This window comes from Centruroides vittatus, unplaced genomic scaffold (assembly GCF_030686945.1).
Source record: "Centruroides vittatus isolate TY-2023 unplaced genomic scaffold, ASM3068694v2 contig_3168, whole genome shotgun sequence".
Taxonomy (NCBI): domain Eukaryota; kingdom Metazoa; phylum Arthropoda; class Arachnida; order Scorpiones; family Buthidae; genus Centruroides; species Centruroides vittatus.
Window position 1 is genome coordinate 1 of NW_027122037.1, and position 24,867 is coordinate 24,867.

Here is a 24,867-nt window from a genome sequence, read left to right on the forward strand (position 1 = left end):
TATTACAGTTTCTTACACAGGGGTGGGTGAGGGTCTAGAATGGCCGAAATTGCCCTTATGTAATTTATGGACAGCCCCTAAGTGTAAATGTATCTGTTGCCCCAACTTGTCTCACTCTCATGTTATGCTGGTATGTTTCAGTGAATTTTTGTTTTATTTTTGGTGTATTTGGTTATGTATATTGTTTGATAATCATTGATTTTTAACAATTTCCTCCTGCAATTTTTCTTCATAGACAGCTTTTCAGCTCTCAGTGTTTTGTATCCTTTAGTTCAAAATTTCCCAAAAAGAACTTCTTAAACCATATTTGTCATGTTTGAAATTTAGAAGCATCTTTCCCATACACAATATGTATTGTTTTTACTGTTTGTATTGCATTATATCCTTTCTGAAACTCAAAGAATAATATTGTTGAGATGCTGTTTATCTGAAGACATTTCTACTTAATTTTTATTCAAACAAAATGTGAAGTAAAAAGTTTAATAAAATAAGCTTCTAAACAAGCTTTTCTGTTCAACTCAATATTATCTTAACTTATTAACCATGGCATCCCAGAAGTTTGTGGAAGCAACAAAATCTAAGAGAAAGGTTGTAAGCAATTTTCATTTTATTATACAATGTTTACATATTTTATTTATTGTTTTCATGTTTTAATTTATTATTAGGGCATTTAATTGTTATTTTAACCTTTAAATTATGTATTTGCTATTTTAATTTTATCAAAATGGGTATTTGTTTAGGGTCTGGAAATGGATTAATTTACTTTCCACTATTCTTAATGGGAAAAACTGATTCAGACTTTGAATGATTCAGAATTTGAACAGCCTCCTGGAACGAATTAAATGAAGTAGAAGGCACCACTGTATTTATAAATACTTAATCTATTTTACTTTGTCAATTTTCTTAAACTTCACAAAATTTAAAATTAATATTCCTATTTAAAACCTAAAAATGAAGCTAAGTTACTAAAAATATTCAATATAAAATATTAAGGCCAAATAATCTGCTGGATTATATAAAGCTAGAATATGGCTGCTATTTAATAATTATATCTTAGGCATTTATTATTCTAATTATTACTAAATTTGATCAATTTATTGATTATTAAATTTATCAAGAGATAAACCTAATATCTACTTCTAAGCAAAATTATTTAAGATTTAATTATTAAATAGTGGCCATATTATAGCCCAATGCAATCCAGTAGATTGTTTGGTCTTAATCGAAAATCAGGTAATTAGATCTTTATATTTGTATTTTCAATATAAAATAATTTAACCTTCGAAAAAGCCATTTCATTTGGAGATGATTTAATAATAAAAATAAAGATTTTAAAAATTTTCGGAACATTACTCATAAAAATAAAAATCTACAAACTTACATCTATTTCTTTTATCTGTTCAGTTAGTTTTTCATTCTTTTCTTCAACAGATTTTAAAATAGAAGATAAATCTTGATTAGCTGTTTTTGTTTCAATTTCTGTGCTTTTATCTTCGGGATTTGGTTTTTCATTAGAAATAACAGTTGAGTAAGCATTCAACCACCTATTAAAAATATTAAATAAGGATAAGTTGTCTATATTATATCAAAACAAATTGAACATGAACATTAATTTTAAATTTTGTGAAGTTTAAGAAAATTGACAAAGTAAAACAGATTAAGCATTCATAAATACAGTGATGCCTTGTAATTCATTTAATTCATTCCAGGAGGCTGTTCAAACTGGAAATCAGTATCAAATGTCAAACTTTTCACGCCATCATAAATTTTAACTTAATGCTCTTGGTTTTTAAAAAAGTCCAAAATCCTTAAAAGTTAAAATTTGTGTTGGTTAGTAAAGGTTTAGATTATTTGATCTATATCATGTTACTGCTCAAACTAGTTTGCAGTCATTTTTATTCATGAATTCCACTGATATATCAGTTGATGAATTAAACAAGAACAGAAATATATAGCCATAATGCCCCAATAACTGCTTTATAATCATCTAAAACTTTTTAAATTAAATTTAATTAAAATACTCTCATCTGATATCAAATTCCACATTGTTTTATTGTATTGGGTTTATTTAATTTTTTGTCAGTATTGTATATGTTATTTTATATACATTAGCATTTAGTCTTTAAATTTCAAAACTCTTAATAGGCCTATCATACTGTAAAAATAGAAATTCACTGTTAAAATCTCTCTAATCTCACTCAGCAGAGCGATGTAAGTCCAGAAAAACAAATGTCTTCGGTCCACGCCTAAGACCTGCTTCAGGTTACACTTTTAATGAAACGGAATGCCAAACACTTTGATGTTCAAATATGGAAGATTCAGAAGAGCTCACAAGAATCTAAATTTAAAATCAAAATTGACCAATAGGTTGCATTGTAGCATAGATGTGAAGTGGTTTTATAACACTATCAAATACAGCCTACCATGCTTGTGAAATGCACTTCTCTTCCTTAACATTAAAGTTTGGTCCTAGACAGACTGAAAACATTTGTTTTTCTGGACTTACATTACTCTGCTGAGTGAATTTCAAGATTATAGAGTTTTTAACAGTATTGCCCAGTTTCTGGTGTTCTGAACTTTTTATAGAAATTCACACTGCTTTTTTGGGTAGTCAAATGTTTTGTTATATGAAAAATGTTTTGTTATATGAAAAATGTTTTCAATCTTCTTAGGCCAGTTTTAGTTACAGAATTCTTATAATGGAATATCAGATATTATAGAATCAAAAACCAGATTAAATTCAAAGGGGATACTATAGATTACCACCTATGGAATTTCGAGACTGAGTATATATCTGAACCGAGGGGACCGAGATGAGTTCAACGATACCCTACTTTTGGACCGGAGACAAAAAATAAGAAAGTTATCATACTTTTTTAATGCTTTCATACAGACGGCACTGTAATTGCTAGTGCTGCCATCTCGCGGTAAAGTCTGCAAGCAAAAAAAAAAGCACTCTGAAAGACAAGAAATTGCATAAACAGTCAAATGCCACTTCTTTTTTTTTCGTTTGTTCAAGAACTACCGCAAATCAATAACTAGTGACATTAAACTATTGGCAGCCTGCCGGCGGCTCCCCTCCCGGAAGGAGTCCATCGGGAGCACAAACAGTTGAATGCCAGTTCCTTTTTTCCTCTTGTTCAAGCATTGCAACTCCCAATCGCAATAGCGTGGTTGGCTCGTAGTACTAGCAGACTGCAAGCGCTAGCGAGACTGAGGAGCCATAGCTCCCAAGGTCGACATGCGCGAGGGTGTGCAAAAAGTTGAACTGTAGACAATCAGTGTGCTTGTGGATCAACATCTGCCTTTGTTGAAGGTATATATGGCCGACTTGCTGGACTACCTGTTAAACACGTGATAGGCTTAGCGGAGAGAGCGACACGACTCCCGATCGTCACACAATTGCTGAAAAAAGTATGATAACTTTCTTATTTTTCGCCTCTGGTTCAAAAGTAGGGTACCGTTGAACTTGTCTTGGTCCTCCGAGTTCAAATATATACTCAAAGTCCTGAAATTCCATAGGTGGTAATCTATAGTACACCCAATTCAAATTAATACATAAATATAAACATTAAAATACTATGTTCTATCTAGGCAGAATTATTAACAAAATGACTTAACCTTGCGTACTTTTCCATCTGTATAATGTTTTTGTATACCAAATTAAACTCTAAGCAAATGTTTTCAACTCTGTTTAGAGCCCACTTCAGGCTTACATCCAAAGAAAAACAAGAGCAAACTGAGAATTCTATGTTCCAAATATGTTCTTTTGCTTCATTGCTAAAATTGACTTGATCTTTTGAAAATAAAATCAGCACTGCTTGGAGTATAATTTAGTATACAAGAAACATCAAATAGCTGGAAGAATATTCAAGGCTGTTCAGAAGTGATTTCATTAAAATATTATTTAAAATTAATCTAAATAAAACTTACTTACAAAACAAGAGAGTAAAAGTAACTGAAAAGAAATGTGTGGCTGCCAGCACCAGAGATCCAGAACACTGTCTGGCAAGACTTGCTAATGAGAGTTGGCTGGCAACAAGAAAAAACCACGCAAAAGTTTGTTAATTTTACCTGGGAGTTGCCCAAGGATGTAGACAATGGCTCTGACCTTATTTTAATAAAGTTTCATTACTGTTCATATGTGACTGTTTAGTGTCAGTATTTAAAGATCAGTAGGATTAATTGACAAAGTGGTGACCCAAACGTGATCTAACTAATGAACTACCTGAACTTTCGTCTGAATTGGATATCAAACAACTCTGTGCCTGTGAAGGAACTTTTTAACAGGACATGCAGGTATGATCAGTTTCTGAACCATAAATTCAATAATAAGACTAGGATTGCGTGACTCGAGCTAAGCCTAATCCAAGACTATCCCGGGCTTTCCTTGTAGCTGCATAGTTAAGCACCCAGAATAGCGGAACAAAGCAAGTTGGAAATCGGACATGTACAGGCAAAAATGGCTATCTTCACTAAAACCAATATCAAATTATTTTTGGTGCAGCTAGATGTGGCATTTGCCATTAATCGGATTACAAGTGAGAACACTAAGTACAACTATTTATTCAATTCCCTGGATGCAGAGATTCTATCTAATGTCAGTGAATTAGTATTTGACTGACCAGCCAAGGCCCCGTTTTCTAAACTCAAAGATCAACTTCTTGAAATTTTCCAGAACTCCACTGCTAAAGAGGCTAAAATTCTGCTTGAAGATCTGGTGTGAGAGGATCAGAAACCAGCGTCCTACTCTGTAAAACGTGGGAGCTTTCAGTGGGCAAGATTATCGAAGAATTTCTTAGAAACTTGTGGCTCCAACATCTCCCCAAAAATATTCAGGCAGTCCTGGTTGTTAGCAGCGATGAACTAGACATCCTCACTGACAAGGTTGCCGAACTTACAGAACCAATCCAACTGGCCAGCATCAACTTAAAAGCTGGAAATCCCGCAATCAAAAATCTTGAAATGCAGATTTTAGAACTCGCAAGGAAAGTTGCAGAACTTAATGTATCATGTACCGCTCACCCCCCTTATCATAGTAGAGAGAGAAACCGACATGACCCAAATACGAGGTATCGCATTAGTTCATGCGCTCAAGGAAGAAGTCTCAGTCATCAGGGATATTATTACTACCAAACTTATCATGGATCAGCTGCTAGGAAATGTCGTTTGCAGTGTTCCTTCGACCGAACTGCTGATCAGGGAAATGAGCGCAGCCAGCCACAGTAACGACCTGTGGGTCCAACCTGGCTCATAAATATAGCTGTTTGTATATGACAACAAAACTGGCCTAGATTTCTTAGTTGATTCTGGAGCAGATTTAGCAATCATTTCCAACTAAGAATCAGTCTACTAAGGTTGAATTGTATGCCACCAATGACTCTAAAATCTCGACGTATGGAACAAAGTGTTAGAACTTGTCCTCAACTTAAAACATTCTGTCAGATGGGAATTCACCATAGCAGACGTGCAGAAGCCTATAATCGATACAGACTTTTTGGCCAACTTTGGACTCATTCTTGACATCAGAAACAGATTACTGATTGACATAAGAAACAGATTGCTGGTAGGACCACCTACTTCAGTCAAAACTATAATCAGCAATTCCCCAATGCAGGATATCCTAAAGGACTTTCCACATCTCACTTGTCCTCGGCCTTTTTCAGACAAGGTCAGGCACTGCTTGCTATCGCTTGCACCTCAGTGCACAAGTAGGGGCTCACCTCATCTTACATCAATGATTACTATTATATACATTAAATATATTGTAACATTCTAAGTTGGTACCACAGATGCAAACAAGTTATGTTGCCCATTACAGAATCAGATTTAAAAATTAGGAAATGATTTCCTAATCCGAACTGTCCACAAAAAAGTCAGAAGGTTCAGACTGGATTTAAACCTGAATCCTGCCAGGCAACACTCTTGACCAGAGGTTGAATATTAACAATGATTCAAGTAATATAAAGGATTGCATCATTCATTTTAAGAAATTAATGTAAATGATAAATTCTTCCAGAGAAGAATCACAGATCTTCGGTGTTTTATTCTTTTACCTTCTTTGAAATTAAAGTCGGTAATTTCAATTCAAATTTCTACATTTTTTCATAAACATGTCTTAAGTCACGTATCAATTTTCCTCTCATTTCATACAATGTTTTTCATTTATTATGTTATAAATAGTGAAATGTCTTTCCTTATATACGTTATAACACTCAGGATAACCTTTTTAACTTACCCAGAACATATATTTTGAGATAAATTCGATGATACTCTAATATAACCAGAAAATTGACGAACCACGTTTCTTCCAACAATTACGACGGCCGCCATCTTATAATATGCTCGCTTTACCGAATGACGCCATCTATTAAACTTCGATTTGATTAATTAACTTTTAGTTTTTCTTATTTGTCTTTATTTTCAGAAATTGTTTAACAAATAATAATATTTTAAATGATATTTTATAATTACCTTACATAATATATTTACACAAAAATGTAAATATAAATAAATAAATGTTTTATTTGTTTCGCAATACACACGAAATTATATGTATTTTTAGTTTTCCATAATGAGACGACTTAAACTTTTTGCACATCAATGGATATAATAATATCAATTATAGATAATGTTTGTTATTTTCGATTCTTTCCGCCTATGGGCACTAAGAGGGCATCTTTTAGGTGGCCCGAAATATCCAGACGAATCACCCTCGAAATATTCCTAGGGATATTTCGACCCGTCCAGATTCGATTCCAGGTCCCCAGAGCGGTAGGCTGCCACCTTACCCATTCGGCCACCCGATCCCCGAAATAAATGTGGTATTAATTACTTTTCCGGCTGCTATTCAAACATAACAAGGGAAAGTACAGTTATTCCTAGTATAACAAAGCACTTATAAAACACAGTTCGAGAATTTAGGAAATCCTCCATACAAAATTTCACTATTTTTAAGTGCAAACTCCGTTATTAGATATTTTTTATTCGAGTAAGCATGCGTATTGTCTCAAATTTACCCATGGATTTTAAGATATTGAAATTTTCAAATTGTTTTGTGCCTTTAGTCAGGTTTACTTTAATTAAATAGAGTTTATTGAATACGAAAATTAATCTTTAAAAGCTAATTACATGGCAGTCTTAAAGGCTAAAGGATGATGTAAGATTAATCTTACACCATCCTTTAGCCTTTAAAGTCTGAAAGCAACGATAAAGAAGGAAAAAAGTTGTATTATCAGTTTTCATTAAATATTTTTAGGCACGTATTATTAAATTTAAGTACGTAAGTAATTATTCGTAAAAATGACGAAATACAGCGGTATCTCGGTACTCGAACTGTTCGGTATTCGAACACAAATTCTGCAAGAAAAATCGTTCGGTACTTGATTGAACAAACACGACCCTGTAGAACAAATTTTTCATTAAGTTAATAACATTTTTATTTTGTCATCCATAAAAGTTTTTTGATAAAAATAAAAAATGTGAAAATGTTGCCGATACTTTTGATTAGAAGATGAGGATACTTTGTAAAAAAAAAATCCTTGTTTAACTGATATAATATTAATGCGAATACATTGTGATTGTTAGTTAATTGATTGGAAATAATATATCGATTGTCTTAGTAACCATATTTCTTTTAGAAACGAAAAAGAATAGCGTACTTTTGTTAACTTTTGGAGCCTAACCCAATGTTTTGCATTAGTCCTTTGTTTCGTACAGCTCGGATTGTCATAACACGGCACTTTTTGGAACATAACTACCGTCTTATACAAGGAATATCTGTTAGTATTGTCACTTTTTCAAAATTGCTGACCCGGACATTTTGAAATTAGGATGTTACATTTAAAAAAAACCTAATTTTTTTTATTTCTATTGTGAGTAGAAAATAGATATTTTTTATTAGAAGGTAAACTTTTTATTAGAAATGTAAATGATATATTATTAAAGTAATGAAATAATCCCATGTGACATAGCCAAAAGTAATTAACAGTTCGATGGCGCTATTAATTGCGAAAGTAATGCATTAAAGTAAGAATAATAAATAACACATACTTGTTTGCGCATGCCTCGTACGGTTTCAAATTCAATGTGTATCCGTTTTAAACCAGTTAGGACTTGTGTTGGAACAAACTTAATATTTGCGATATTCCAAATTAAAATTTTAAAAATACATTTTCTGTCACTCAGCCTAGGAATAAATTTGAGTGGGGGTTGTGAAATTGAAGTCTTTAACCGTTAAAATAACTTTTTAAAACTCGCAAATATTTTTTAAAATTTATTTTGTTTTATTATAATTTCACAAAACTCGTCTCTACCCTCAAAATTAAGAATTTGCCATTTTATAATAATTAATAATATAAAAACTTATGATAAATTCTCATAACAGCTGGCGCCACGCACAACTTATTTTGTTCTTGTTCTTGTTCTTGTACGTGGGTTTATGTTGGAAGGTGTGACCGTTGCACAACTTATTTATTGATAGTATGATTAGCAATATAAGAGTTATTTTTTAAATAAATTCTTTTGATATACTGGTGGAATAGGAGCGACGGCGGAAGGTGCCAGTGACTTTACTGTGAGCTTCTTTCTGTAGAGCGAGCATTCGACGTCTTTTGCTATTTTCGTTTTCTTGCATCTTACCCCGATATTTCGGGCCGCCGGTACTCAGGTAGGATTAAGTTAAGTCGGTTTTTGCCCAGAGTGGAAGTCTTTTCGCTCTCGGGAGCCTCTCCCGAGAGCGACCGTTGGCAACGTCGGCGGCGGTGCCTGGCCTCGACACTGGGGGCCTTCGGGTCTTCTCCCAGTTCGCTGAACTGGATAAACTCCATTTCATTAGCCCGGAATTCCCGCCAGACCACCTATATCCGGTTTTTCTGGTGGGGCGCGACCCTCTCCACCGTCTCCGCCCGGCGAAGTTATACCAGACACTTCAACCGCACTTTCCCCAACCAGTGACTTTAACAGCGGACGTCCGTTACGCTACGGGAGGCTTCCTCATCTTAAAGTCCAGGGATATTCGGACTGTTGAGACAGCCCTTCAACTCACTGCTTTGGCAGGGGCCCCGGATAGTGCCCAGACGGCATACCTCCTATAGAGGTCCGTCGCTTTACGAGAGTAGACAGCGATATTCGTCAAACCAACAATACTGTCAACTTTTCTGGCGAGAGCTACTCCTATTTCATCAGTTACGATTTATTATCAACGATACTCGTGAGGGCGCTACGTCCCTCGGCCGCGACAATGTGTTTGCTGCCTGTCTTTTGGACACTCGAAGAAGACGTGTCGGGGGCGCCGTCGTTGCCATAGGTGCGGGGAGGACCTATAGCAACGACGGCTATTTGTACTAAGACCGTCCAAAGCTGTTTTCGCTGCGGGGATCATAGCGTTGCTTCCCCACAATGCCCGCGGTTAAAGTGTACCTAGGTAACCCAATGGCGGCACTTCCGGTAATCTCGACGACGGTGCTGTATGGAAAAAATAGAGGGCGCTACTAAAAGGTTTTTCGGTTTGATTTTATGTAAATTACCGTCATTTGTGAAATGTGATAATATGCAAATTTGAATTGAATTTTTTTCGAATTTGTAGGTGTCGCATGCGTTTTTTCACTACTTTTGGCTATTACGTTTAGAAAGAATTTCAGAATTTGTAAATGGTAGTATTTCCTAATTTTGTTTCTATAATCCAAGTAGGTTTAAATTACTGTATATAATTTATTTTAACAATAAATTTTAAATTCACTTCCAGACTTACGTCTGGAAGTGAATTTAATTCTGAAGAGTTTTGGAAACATTGTAATAAATACTAGAAAGTTTATTTGTCTAATGGAATCAATTTTGACGAACTAGAGTTGGACAAAAACATTAGTTCAGATGTTAAATTTGCTGTATGGTTGGGTTTGCAACATACTGAAGACATTTGTGTTAATTGTTCAAAACGTCGGAAACTAATCTAGAGGACTGATAGAAATTCTGTAATGATGAGATGTAATAATTGTAAAAAGAACTATTCGGCTTATGAGGAAACTTTTAAAGAAAAATGTGGACGCATTAGTTGGGGCGATATTTTATCGTTTGTTTGGCATCATCTTTGTTTAGAATGTGCGATAACTATGGCTGCTGCGTTGGGCGTTGGTATAACTGAAATTATGGCTATCGATTGGGCTAATTACCTAAGGTTTGTAATGATGGTTGCTGTCCATAATATGTCATCTTTTAAAATTGGTGGTCCCAATAAAACTGTAGAAATTGATGAAACAGTTATTGCAAAAAGGAAATACGAAAAGGGATGGAAATTGAAGGACACGAGGTGGGTAGTTGGCGGTATTTGCAGAGAGGACGATTCTTGCTTCGCCTGTAAGGTCAATGACAGAAGTGAATATACTCTCAACTGGGTAATTACTAATTTTGTAAAATCTGGAAGTATTGTAATGACTGACTCGTGGAAAGGATACTATAATATAAATGACCTAGAAGGTATTGAAATAGAACACAGGACTGTAAATCATATGGAAAATTTCGTAGATCCAACAACGGGGCGCATACCCAGAAAGTAGAAAGATTATGGGGCTCGTTAAAAAATAGAAAAAACCTATCTATACATTATACTGAGGAAATGTCAGATTCGTATTTATACTCGTTTAGTACAAAAAGTTTGTGAAATGGCACCTAAAATCGCCAGGAGAACTTCTTAAAATGTTCGTACAACATTTGAGTTGAATATATCCAGGTTCAGGAAAAAAAGCAAAATGGATAGAACCGGAAAAAGTGCCTGTAGCACCAGAATCATCTAAAAACAAGATGGAAAAAAATCAAAAAGGAAAAAGTTAGTCCAAAAGAAAGTAGGATTCTCCAAATAACAACCAAAAGGAAGAGAACGGCTGGATGGCCGAGTGGTCAAGGTTAGCAGCCTGCCGCCCTGGGGGACCCAGGATCGAATCCAGATGGGTCGAAGAATTTCCAGGAATTTTTTGGGGGGTGGTGCATCCGGATACGTCAGTCCCCGTCCCTCACCACCCGGCCGCCCCATTGTGGGCCTGGCTGAACCCATAATGGGCTTGCTATAAGAGGCCCTTTTAGTGCCCACAGGGCAGAAAGAGTCACCAAAAAAAAAACCAAAAGGAAGAATACGTCTGAGATTGTATCCACATCAAGTCGTGGAGGGAAAAGAAGGAAAAAGGATTAATTACCCCTAATTTGTGAGTATTGGAATTTTTTTGTAAATAATTATTTATATACAGTAAAAATTTTTAGTAATTAAATTAATATTTTGCGAATTTTGTAATTCTCAATTTTGTAACCACACAGTCGCGCTGTAAAACAAGATTGTGACCGAAGTGCCACCATTGGGGTTACCTCAGTATGTTTTAACCATGCCCGCTATACCATCGTGAAGCTAGTCTCTTAAAATTAGGTATACAGCACCGCTGCTCCTATTCAGAGGCTAAAATCGCTCAGCGGGACTGTCCCAAAACGTATGCGCAGGTAGCATCTGCTTCTACTACTATTACACCACAGCAACATCCTAGTCACCCCTAGGGCAGCAAGTTGAGGTCAGTTAGCTGAACGGTTGATACGCAGGGGCATCTGATGGACATTGTCAGACATCTATCTACCCTCAAAGTGGCACTGGAAGCCCTTTGGGAGGAACTGCATTCCCTTTGACAGGCAGTCTGTCCAGTAGACCGAATTTACACCCCGTTAACTGATGCGCCTGACCGGGCCTTGGAACGATTGTCGGCAAAGGCCATTTTATATGGTGGCCACCCTGGCAGCCTCTCTGCGGACAAAAACGGGTTAACTTGCCACTTGAGTGCTACTACCATACACTCTGACACCAACGACCCTCCTTCGGGGAGGACCCTCTAGGTAGGGAACTAGCCTCGACGAGGCGGGGGGCCTAGTGGCGAGAGACGACGGGTATTGGGGTCCCGAAAGACTCTTCTTGGTCTCTGCCGTTGGTGGAGTCTTTGGACTCAAGCTTAAGGTTCCAGAGCTGTGAGAGTATGATGGGCTTTGGGTCTTGCAGGCCTTAATGAAGCTTGTCATCCGAGAGCAGTGGACCTGTCTGCGGCCCCCATCAGAGTTTCTAACATCTCCCTAAACTGAAACCTATCTCTGTTCATGTGGATGGTAAATAGAGCTGCAATTTGGCATAGTGGCATGCAGATTCATATCAAAACAGAAGGGAGACTGGTACGGTTGAGGCATGGGGCCATTCTTAATAGTATTTGCAATAAGAGGGCCAAAATGAGCCCTCAGTAAGTCCAGAGTTAGAGGACGGTCGCTGTAGCCGTAACAAATTGGATTCCCAGGAAGGACTTGTTTTTGGATGAGATAGGATGAGGTGTAGTCAATTGGACTTGTCCAACGCAAGTTGGTAGTCTTGCCGATAAGAGGTGAAAGCATCAGCGGGTGCCTCCTCATAGAGAGCCTCACTCAACAAGGGCACTGTTGAAATATGTAGGTGTCCCTTGCGTGTATCATTGCGGGCCAGCCAAGTCCCCCTGTCCTCGATCGAACACCACTCTTGTTGGCAGCAAGATGACCGCTCTTGCTTGCTGCACTCATGGGTGATGTTCCCAGTGTCTCCTGTAGGATCTGGGGATGCTGCATGCTGGAACTCCTGGATTCAAACACTGCGTCAGCTAGAGAACTGGGGGCCGTGGATCTGGCAATTCGAACCCTTAGAAACTTGAGACACAATGTCATAAACTCCCCCAATCTCCTCGGTGGCACAAGGTCAATGGTCGAATGCTAAAAAGGTGGCAGAATGCAGTTGGTTTAGCCTTAGCCTGTGGCAGCACGAGTCATGTAAAACTCCTTCTACATGGTAAAAGAGGAGCAGCTTCCTAGGAGGAAGATTGGGCTTTGCACACCCAATGCTGGCCTAGGGGCCATGGCCTGCATGCCGAAGCCAGCAGGCGAGCTCGTACTCCTATTGGTGAAGCCATGCTGGTGGCCAGGGAGATAGCGCCTGCAGTGGCTCGCAGGATCCTGCTAGCTGTTGTCTACCGTGCCATGTGGTTGGCAGAACCTCTCTGTGGCACAGGTCAACTTCCTTATGTCTTGAGGGGGGAGAGGTGCTTATAGACACAGTCATGCGTTGGAAGGGTCGTAATTGCCCCGGAGAGTGGACTGTGGGAAGAAAGCATCCTAGTAGGGATAAGGAGGCGGCCCAAGCCAAGCAACCAGCCAGGCTGAGGTGACCTTGGGTAAGCAGCCATTTAAATGGGTAGCTGTCCCAGCAGTGGGCGAACCATGGTTCAGGCAACAAGAGGGCCAATATGGTCCCTCGGTAAGTCCAGTTCTCTGGGGAGGCTCTTAAACGCTTACTCTGATGCCTGAAAGGACGTGGGGCACCCATGGATCGCTGGGAGTGACCTCAACCCCTCTTATTTTATTTTACTTTATGATGGCAGAACAAAGAGAGTTAGTGCATGCAACTCTGTGCTCTCAGCAATGTGAAGTTAAGACTCCTGAGCAGACAGGAAGTACTAATGAGCCATCAAGGAATAAAGAGGGAGGTCGTGGTGTCTCTAGCACTGCAACCAAAAAGCAGCAGTCCCACAAGAAGTGGAATGCCAGCAAGAAAAAGGCTAGCAACAAGTTGGATCTACAGGCTGTTGTGGTCATAGAAAGGGCTGAGGAGATTGTCGATCTCTCCTCCCACTCGGACCCTGAATGGGCTGATGCTGTCACCCTTAAGGAGGGTGTGGCTGATAACAGGGTGGCCACTAGCAATGAGGAAGCAATGTGCAGGCAACTGCATGTTGAAGGCGAAGTGGCCTCAGATGCTGCTGCTGGAGGAGTGGCAAACTCTCAGAGTTCTCCTCTCATTTTCACAGCCAGGGACATAGAAGAGGGACAAACAACAGCAACCAGAGAGGTTGCCTTGATTAAAGTTGAAGTTGAGATGTCTCATACGGACGAATGATTGCTTCGGCTAGTGAAGTTGCAAACTCTCCCTCTGCCAAAAGGCAATGCAGAAAACATGCTCACAAGTGAGCAAAGAGATCGAGGGCATCTCTGAGGTGCTGGCGGCTCTACTTGGTAGGACTGACAACTGATACCAGAAGTTGGTTGGTTCTGCCATCCAGCACCTCTTTAGTAAGATGACCTCACCTGCACTAAGGCAGGAGTGCAAGCTTAGCACTCTACGGACTGAAGTGGGAGCCCTTCGGGCCCTTAATGAGAAGGTGGTGGCAACGTCCACTAAACTGATCTAAAGACCCAATAGAGTAGAGAAGCAAAGTCCCGCAACGGTGACTAAGGGGACATATGCACAAGCAGCACATGGACCCCCAATGCCGAAACGGGAGCCTACCACTCCTTTATCGGAAAATGTACTCCTCGTGTATCCAAAGGACAGTAAGGAGAATAGTGACATGGTTCGCAACCACGTAAAAAGTAACATTAACCCTGTCAAACTCAAGATAGGAATTGAGGATGTTTGCCGAGTTGGGGAATGGAGTCCTAATCGAGGTTGCATCCTGAAAGGATGTTGAAGTTCTCCAAAAGGAAATGATGGAAAGGATGGCGCTGAAAGAGGCAATTGTCTTTCGACTGCCTAGGAAGCGCTCTCCGAGAGTAATCATTTACAATGTCCACAAGGACATAAGTAAAGATAGGCTGGCAGAGGTCATCTCTGGCCGAAACAATCTGGGCGTGAAGGTCGGTGACCTGAAGCCCAAGTTTTTCCTTAAAGGAAAAGGGGGCTGCCTCAATTGGATCTGTGAGGTAACGGCCCCCTTTTCACGAGGCTCCTTGAAAGGGGCAAGGTCCATGTTGGGTGGACCAGAAATTGCATCAGGGAATGTCTTGCCTTGATGCCATGTTACAGGTCCTATGAGTTTGGCCATATTGCCCCCCCCCCAATGTCAGGCGGAGGCTCAGACTTGTAGTTGTTGTTTGATGGTGCACTCCCACAGAATGCAAAGCAAAGTCGTTGCAATGCAGCTACTGCTGCAAAGCCAACAAGAAGTTTGGCTTGCGGTTGGAGACTGGGCACTCCTGCCTGAGTCCCAGCTGCCCGTCTTACCTGAGGGAATTGGCTGTAGTTCAGTCTCGTACTGACTACAGCTAGTTACCAACTCTTGTTGGCATGAAAAGAACAGGAATTGATGGATCAATGCTATGTAGGTCTATGACCTAAGCCCAGCATCGTACTGGGCAAGCTACATAAAGCCCCTCTGCTCATTCTTAAGTAACGTGGGGCCTTTGGGCCTCATTATCTATTAAGGCCAATGTAGGTAAGGCCAGTTTAGGGCTAGGCAAGGGCTACAACCCACCTGGCCTAAACAGAAGAACAATGCTCAAGAAACTTAACGAATTGACGGAACCCTGTTAAGAGGTCTAAGACCTATAGCTCGGCTTGATGCTGGGCAGGCCCCTTTTGGGGAGGGGGCCCTGCTGTCCGACAATGTTAAGCATCACTCTGGAAGTCAATTTAACTCTGAGATCAGGGAGTGTCCCTCAACAGAATTCGTTACGGGTCCTCGGGATCCATTTCAACCACTCTCACGTGGACGGCGCATGCAGACTACCTGCATTCGAAATTGACATGCGCTGGTTCCTTTTCAAAATATTTCACCTCAAGCCAGACTGGCACACGCAGGGAGAGCATTTTACGTCTCACTAACGCAGTATTGGGCCCAATGGCAGAATTTGGGGCACCTCTACTGGTGGGAGTGCCACCTCCTACTCCAAAATGAATCAAGAAGCCGTTTCATGTGGCACTAAGGACAGCCTTGGTGTGCTTAAAACAACTCTCGTATCCCTATACAGAGACAAGTTACATTCCTCTGCACTCCAGACTCCGAATGCGGGCCCTCTCCCACACCATAGCATGTATCTCTAGAGGGAAATACAGCCCCCGCCACAGCCTTTTTCACTCAGCAGACAGTCTCTTTCTATCGATGGCACCAATTTCAGGCACCATACATTCATTGGATCTTAGGGGAGATCCACTGCGCAGGCAATCCTTCTCACCTTTATCAGCAAGGTAGTGTGCCACCAGACTTGTCCAGAGTCCGTAGCCGACTAAGCCTCGACTTCCACAACTCATTGGGACTCCCACCAGAGGCCATGAAAGCACAGTTCCAGTTGACCGTGATAACCAAATGGCCAGAATGGGAGCATATCGGGGTGGATGCCTCCAATATGGTCTGCACCACCATAGGGGTAGTGCTCCCGAGTAGTAACAAAATCGAAGCCTGGACAATCCACGAGATAAGTAGTGTTTTTGGGGCGTAGGCCCATGGGCTAATGAGGGTGACCTGACTCTCTGTGCATCTGACTGGCATATGGCCATATTCTCTGACAGTCTATTGGTTCTATAAGCAGTGGCAAATGTGTCTTTTTCATGTCCTTTGCTTATTATAGATCTGGCAGCAAGCATCAGTACTCAGAGGGTGCCCTGTCATGGGGTGGACCCCAGGCCATACAGAAATTCCCATTAACGAAGCAACACATTTCCATACACCTAATGGTTCCATTTGGAGGACACTTTTGCCATGATCTCGCCCACGCCGTTCAGATTGCTACTATCCGTCTATTGACGAACACCTGGACAGCTACTCTTTGGTGGAAGGCTGTGAGCAATCTCCCTCCCTTCATCACATGGTACTATCATTATGCCTCAAATTGACACATGGAAACTCTGCTGGCCTGGCTATGCACAGAGACAAAACCACTAAACAATTTCTTATATTCTCGCTGATTAAGAGATTCACCGACTTGCCCTCACTGCGCGGCTCAGGAGACGACACTTCATTTTTGGCTGCAGTGCCCTCAATACGCTAGCGCGTGCCAAGATCTGGGCACGACACTGAACATTAACCTATCATACGCCAGTACTTTGCTTTCTATTTATGAGCCTTTGACCAACATTACTCCCTGCCATCACATGATGGGGCTTGAAATGTACATCACTCGCACTGGTCGCTTCCACTGACCAATGAGTGTGGTCAATTCAGAGAAAGAGCCTACACTGCTAATATCTCATCCTCTTGAGGAAGAGAAAAGAAAGAAAATCTTTTAACACCTGGGAAGTTACTCAATTCGTTGTTTTTCATTTTTATATATTTATTCATTGAATATATTATATGGCATGGGTGTCCGCAAGAGAGAAATAATTACGTCGATAAATTTTTAATTATTTTGGATATTCTTCACAAGTAGATTATAGAAGACTATGTATTGTTCTCTCTGTATACAAAATTTCATTGGCAAAGCCGATACATCTAGGAGATAGGGTAATGATATGACTCTAATAAATAGAATGTCATTTCCATTCTTGAGTCCTGCTCTATTTTATTATTACAACTTTTCTGAGATTTTAAAATTTATGTCAGCATTAATTCTAAAATTTCTATTAGTTAAAACACTTAATCTTTGATCCTATAAAATTCTTTAATTTTTTGAATCTATTGTGGCCTGATTTACTTCATTCTAAATGTCATAACAAACCTAACGATTTGGAATGAATTGTTCCTGGCTTTGCAGAAACATTCATAGAAGTGTAAGTTACTTTCCAATTAGAGGATCACTAGTATATTTTAAAAAAAGTGCTAAAAACATTTTATTAAAAAATAAAATACAACAAAAAAAATTAAAAATTATTTGACCATTGAATTTCTTGTTTTAAGAAGGAAATCTGTATTTTAAGGCCATGATAAATGAGATGCAGATCAAATGGCCCTCTGTGCACTAAAGTCTAAATTAATCATTTAAACAATTCATTGCTCATATATGTTCAACTAAGAATGCTATAATTAAAAAATAATTTAATATGCTTTTTTGTAACACATTATATTAATATACTATTTCCCTTTATACTATTAATTTTACAGTAACAATGTTAATTAACAAATTCTTTGGAATAGAAGAAACCATAAAATTTATTGGTTTTATGATGTTTGCATGTATTTTCTTTATACTCAAAATTCTGTTTGCTATAGATCACACAACACATTTAATAAAATATCACATCTTTATTATGTAGAATTCTAATCATAATACAATTAAAAAAACAAAGTTATTTGCTTTGAGTATTCTAAAAATTATGAAACTGTAATCTCAACTTTCATTAAACAATTTTAAGAAATATCGTAAAAAACAGATTTCTAAGACATGATTTCTTGTTTGCTATGTTACAAAGTAAATGTTTTTTAAAGTATAACTTTTTAAGATTTTATAGCAAAGCTGATTTCATTAGCTATTTGTATATACAGTCAAACCTGTTTTTATGCGGTCTTTTTTGTGCGATTTTTTATTTGTGCGGTATAGTTGGCGACTAGTCTCGTGCGATTTGTCATGTCTCACGTTGACTTATTATAGCTAAATAAACTTATTATAGTAATATTATTGCATGAATATGCGAAAAATGAAATAATTTATTTTTTAAGTCAACAAAACACCACCTGGACAAAAATATGTAAAACAGACAATAGACGAGACGATGCAGTCAAGTGCTGACATCTGTTGTCAATAAATTCTATTTCGTACGGTTTTGAGTTATTTTCTATGAGAGACTTTTTTTATGCGGTCCCTATCCACCGCATAAAAACAGGTTTGACTGTAATTTAATTAAAATTGTTATTGCACTAATTTCATCCATTTTATAAAAATTCAAATTTGCTAAAACTAAAATATAGAAAAGCAAAATTTGGATGAGGAAAAAAATTCTAAATGTATTCAATAAATATAATACAAAAATTAAAAGTTTAATAAAGATTTACATCCTGTCATTTCCATTCAATTAACATTTAAAATAATGCTCTGTCACAGAAAAAATTAGAAATTTATTACAATCATGATTTATCACAAAGTTTCTTTGACATAACATTTAATTAACATTTTTAATCATAATTGTATGACTAGAAAATTTCTATCACAACACTTATCCTGAGTTAATTCATATCAAATATTTTAGTTAACTTCATAAATAATGTTTAAAATAATTTATAACACATTGCATTATTATTATTTTGATATCACAGCATAGATATACCATTCATAGACAGATATCCATGAATGGAAAATAAAACTTTTCCATAGATATTTTATTAAGAATTACCTTGAAGTGTAATCATAAAATAAATTAATTTAGAAGAATACATATTGAAAAGTTAGAACTAAAATCTTATGCTCGTTTTTGAGTAATTTACCGTTAAAATATGTCATCATTTGTTTAATTGAATACAAATTTCTAAAAAATTACACAAAATATTACTATTGCTCAATTCATCTAAATTGCATGACTTTACAAAATCAATAGTTTTCCTCCATATTTTGTTTGCATTACTGCAATTGTTAAAGCACTTCTGAATATCAATATATGTTGTTATATAGTAGGAACTTACATACTAATTTAATTTAAATAAGGAAATAATCATTTTGAATGTAACTGTAGTAGTATTGAAAGCATATGAAGACCACCTGTTGTTATTTATTGTTCCTTAATCTCCTTTATTTATGAAACTGACTGTCATAACTTCTGTAAAATTGTACTCTGGTTTCACACTTTATGATGATGATAGACATGGTCTTTTGGAGAGAAAATATAATATGACATTTACACTTAAAAAGTTTTGTGCGCTAAATGAGTATTCATGTCAGACTATTTGAGCTATCCAGATGACAGGAGACACTAAATGTTTAATATTATTTCAAAGATTAGATGTTTACATATATATAAACATCAATATCATGTAATATAAACAATCAATCATCATCATATATACATACATAACATGCACACACACACACACTTCTTTGTCTTTCTTTTTTTTTATAAAGAATAAAATACATCTTATATTTGATCACAATAGGATATACTTTTAAATGTAAAAATTTTATACCTGTTAAAAAAAAATTATAGGAATAATCTCGCACTGACAAACAAAAAAGGGGCAGTCATTTTTACTGGAAATATGATAACTTTTTGTAAATATTATAAACATGATATGACTACTTCCTATTAACACAATTTCATTATATGTTTATATTTTTGTAAGTAATAAATTTATTAAATAACACATTATTATGTAATTATAAAAAATAATCATGAAAACTAATTATATTAGTTTTCATGATTAAGTAATAATGAAAACTAATATAATTAGTTTTATTTAATCATGAAAACTAACTATTAGTTTTCATGATTTAATCCAGATGAAAGTTCTTTGAACTCTTCTAACAGCTCCTCAAAAGATTTATTTGACATTATCTTCTTGTCAATTGCATTTTGTGCATCTGAAATGAACAGAAATTACAAATTAATTAGTACTAAATTATAAATAATCGAGGAAGAAAGTCTACAATAATTTAGTACAGATGATACAAACGAAATGCTAGTTAAGATGCTAATGGAATATTTAAATAGGAATATATTCAACATGTATTTTTATACAAGATACCTGTTCAGAAATGTCATCATATCCATAAATAGATTTGAAATTTCAAAAAAATGTTATTTTATTATGAGGTAAGTTTTGACATATGACTACTGACAGGATAACAACAATGGTTTCAGGAAAGTTCATTTTTGCAACTTAAAGTGTGGTCTTACAGCTTTGTCTTAGAACCAGGTTGTAAGTCATTTCATTTCTTAGTCCACTTGATTCAGTATAATTCTATAACATACCTAGAAGATGGATGGCTGAGGAGTTAAGATATCATCCTGTCACTCAGAATCTGGGATTAAATCTTGACAGGTTGAAAAACATCAGATTTTCAGGAATGGACAATTCCAGAAATGTCAGACCCCATCCCTTACCAGTTTTCGCTTCATTTCTCCTATGAAGCGAAAACTGAAAGTGAGACTAAAAGAGCCTGTAGCAGATCTGAAATATCACAGACTGAACTCTGTCTTTCATGATCATTGCACATTAAACAATTGTAATATAGATCAAAATAACATAAAAATTTTACATAGTGAAACAGAAACATACAACAGGAAATTCAAAGAAAGTATATACAAATCCTTAAAAGTAAAAACAGTATAAATAAAAATCTGAGCATGAAAATAAATGAAAATTGGCTGAAGGTATTATAAGAAGGATTTTGAGAAAATAAAAATAGTAAGTACGTACAGTACATTTGCATACGTATCAAAAATTTTTGAAAATTCCATTTCAATAATTATTTTTTGTTAAAAATTATCTTCTGTAAAATTATTATTGTACAGAAGATAATTTGATTTTATAATAATAATTGCTATAATTAGATTAAAAATCTCAATGAAATAAACAAAAGTAAAAACTTAATTGTGAACTGGCCTTCTTACGAGGTAAGAATATGCTAATTGGTATGAAACTGCATAGTAAAAGTATAGAAACAAGACGACAATTTAAAGTAAAGCCAGTGAGGATATATCTATTTGCGTTTTGTTTGCCATTATGATTTTTATATAAAACAGGTAAGTCATATTCACTCTGTAAATGTTATTATAATGAGATAATTCATAGCAAACCTCCTTTTATAGTAAAATGTAGAATTCTAATTTAATTCAACGTGGTGTTGAATTAAATTCGTGGTGTTCATAATAGAGTTGCCTCTTAAGAATAAGAAAAAACATATATTAGATCTCAGGTATATTGTTTATTATCTGTATTGATAATATAAAGACATGCTGATAAAAACTAAACGATTTTTAATAAAAAATAGATGTACATAAAATCTCGTACTGGCGGTACATCCATCTGTTAATTTTGTTGCCCCAAAAAGTGGAACAACAAAGGTACATTTATAATGTACATGTGTCGTGCAGATCATTGTATCTAGAGAATAAATGTTATACTTATTATATTTGTTTAAATAGATATACAAAAAATGTAAGTCGTATAAATATGTAGTCATTATGATACCCAGTTTATAAATAATCCCAAGGTATGTCCTAAAATATCTTAACCATTTATATGTATCTTTTAACCTTTTATACATTGTATGTATTTTTTGTTATGTTTTTAGTTGGCTGAAGAGGAGCATGTTACACTCAAAACATGTATTTTAAAGGGGTATCAACTAAACTAAACAAAGATGATAGAACACCAAGTGTTTGAATTTACAGTAGAGCATCAATTATCTGAATCAATTGGGGAGTGGGGTTGTTCAGAAAATCGATTTTTTGGATAACTGATTATGTACAAAAAAATACATTATTAATATAGTATATTAATATACTATTATTGGGATATACTAATATATCTCATGTTAAAATTTTTCTCCGTTGTGTGTCACTTTACATTGAATTTTTGTCAATGTTAAGCATAACAAAAATTTTTATAATAATAATCATGGCTATTGTATCATTAAAAACTATTTCTTCATTTTGTACAAACAAAATAAATATATTGAAAAATATAAAAACAAAAAAAATTATACTTTAAAAGTTTAATCTAGTATCAAAAACGTTTGATTCAGCTTGACACATGTCCTGACACAGTCCGACTGGAATGCTTTTGGTTAACCGATGTTTCGGTTGATCAGTGTTCAGATAATCGATGTTCTACTCTATTACACTTCATAGTGTTTAAGAAACAAACAAAAAAACCCATGAATTTGATAAGAGGGGGAAAAGAAGCCATTCCTGGTTGGAATACTTCCATTTCTACAGAGCTAGAGATATAAAAGGTAGAGAAGGAAAATTCCTCCATTCTACTACAAACTGCATTTTGAAATGACATCATAAATGATATGGCCAAAATAGGAAATTGTAATTGATTATTGAAACTTTGCCATCCTTTGTTAGTATTAATATGGATGTCATTAATTAAAAAAGTAACATTTATTTAACTAAAATAGGTCTTTTAATCTTTAAAATTTCTATATCAAGATTAAGTAGTTTATAAGCACAAACTACAGTAAATATTTCACAACACATCATTTTTCAAATTCATGAAATTATAAATAATTGCTATTAATTATTATTATGTTGTGAATGACGTGCTATGCTGGACTAGTCAAAGCGTAGTTTCCCACTCAAACAAATGTTTCATTAAGCTTCTGCATTATTGATGTGTGTTAACATCTAGAAACTTCCTAACAATGTGACATGCATTCAATATTGCAGATTTCTCTAATGCCATGTATATGTTTTTATTAAGGTTCAATGTTTCTAGACTTTTGTGTAGTGTGGTATAACACTGGTAGAAGAGAGGACAACAAGCACAATAAATACCTTATCCACATGCCACAGCTGTCTTATTTCTTATGCAAGTGGAGAGTACTACTTAATTTTTTCAGTGTGAGCATTTTTTTATTTTATGAGTGTTTGGAAGATGTCTGTTATATAAGTCAGGAGTCACCACACTGGCCTGCAAGGTCAGTTCATCTGGCATGTTGCCACACTGTGCCACAGATAAGGTAAAATATAATTATTTATATGGAAATAGTAAGTTTACAAACTATAATATGTAGAAAAAATTAAAATAAGTAAGTAAAAATGCCAAAATTGGTCCAATCTAATTTTTGCATCTTATAATAATATAATTTTTGAGGAAAATCAATGAAATAAAAAATTTGGCAACATTTTGCAACTTTGGTTATCAGAGCACATTTTGTGTAAATACCTGCAATGAAGTTTTTAACAAAAGCGATTACCAGCTTGCTGCAGCCATAGTGTTTGTGCATTGGTAAATAAATGTCACTGTCTTTATTTTTTCATGTATTCAGTGTACTGTATTGAATAAAATGGTTATGTGGCCCATGCTCCTCATTTTCTCAGTTACCTGGCCTGCTGTGAAAAAGTTTGGTGACCCGATATAAGTGATCTTATTGCATTTGTCAATGAAAGTGATGTTGGGTTTATTGTGATGAATTGTTTTATCTGTGACTAATATCTGTGATATTAGTATATTTTGTGTGTCATTTTCTAATACTCCCTGTGGAGTATATTTGTAGTATGGTACTATGGTATCTGTGTTTGTGTGCAAGCTCTTATTATTATTATTATTACTAAATTTGCCTTACCTATATCTTTATACAGTTCTCTGTAGAATCCTTTTGTGCCACCAAAATTAACATTAAAGTTTGATAAAATAGGATCTTTTGGTGCATCTAAAAATTAAAAATGTTTTTTCATTAGTAATGAATTTTAAAAAAATGGTAAAACATTGTTTATTTGATTATTAAGGAATTTTACACTTATTTAAAATCTAATAAATATATTTTAAAAATTTCAAAAAATATTTTTGTAAAAACTCTCCTCTTGATTAGTTATGAAGTGAATTTTAAAACAGGCCCACCAGTGGCCAAGCTGTTCCATTCACTGAACACTGGGAGTTTGGTCATGGGTGGGCTGGCCATGTGGAGTTTTCCAAGTTTTCTCCACATCTGTAATGCCTGAATAGGGGGCAAGTTCCCCTTAAAAGACCACCCGGAAGGCATTATTTCCCTTGCGTCACACCTCTATCCAGAGCTGGTAATGGGGTGCCACTGTGGTACTAACTTCCCCAAGACTCACCTTGGCACACCACTAATCATTAACTAACCTGCGCTGGGTGTTTGCTGAAGTCAAGAATGACCAGATATTGCATGAAGAAAGAATTTTAAAACACAAGTCAGAATTATTAATATTAATTATAGATTAGATGACTAGTAATCAACCAATTAAAGATTATTTGCTTTGTATGATGTAAATTATTGTCTTAGTTTATTATCAACATGTTATTTTCAGTAAGAAATGAAAACAATAATTTTATAAATTTTAAATAAATTTATATTATTCCTCAGTGATATAAATTTTATACTGAAAAACATGCATGGAGTGTCTTAAAACACTATCAAATTTAAAAGAAACCTGCTGTCATGACTTCTCATTATTTCAAAAGATTAGAAAATTCAGTGAATAATATTGGTCCTGATATC

At 36.0% G+C, this 24,867-nt stretch overlaps 1 long non-coding RNA gene across 1 annotated transcript; it reads right to left on the reverse strand.

Annotated features, from left to right (window-relative positions):
* Window positions 1–1,380: 1,380 nt before the first annotated feature.
* On the reverse strand, window positions 1,381–6,348 carry LOC136973395 (uncharacterized). Its single transcript, XR_010880487.1, has 2 exons — window positions 6,239–6,348; window positions 1,381–1,544 (listed from the first exon to the last, which is right to left on the reverse strand). It is a non-coding gene; the product is annotated as an uncharacterized lncRNA (long non-coding RNA).
* Between the last annotated feature and the right edge of the window lie 18,519 nt (window positions 6,349–24,867).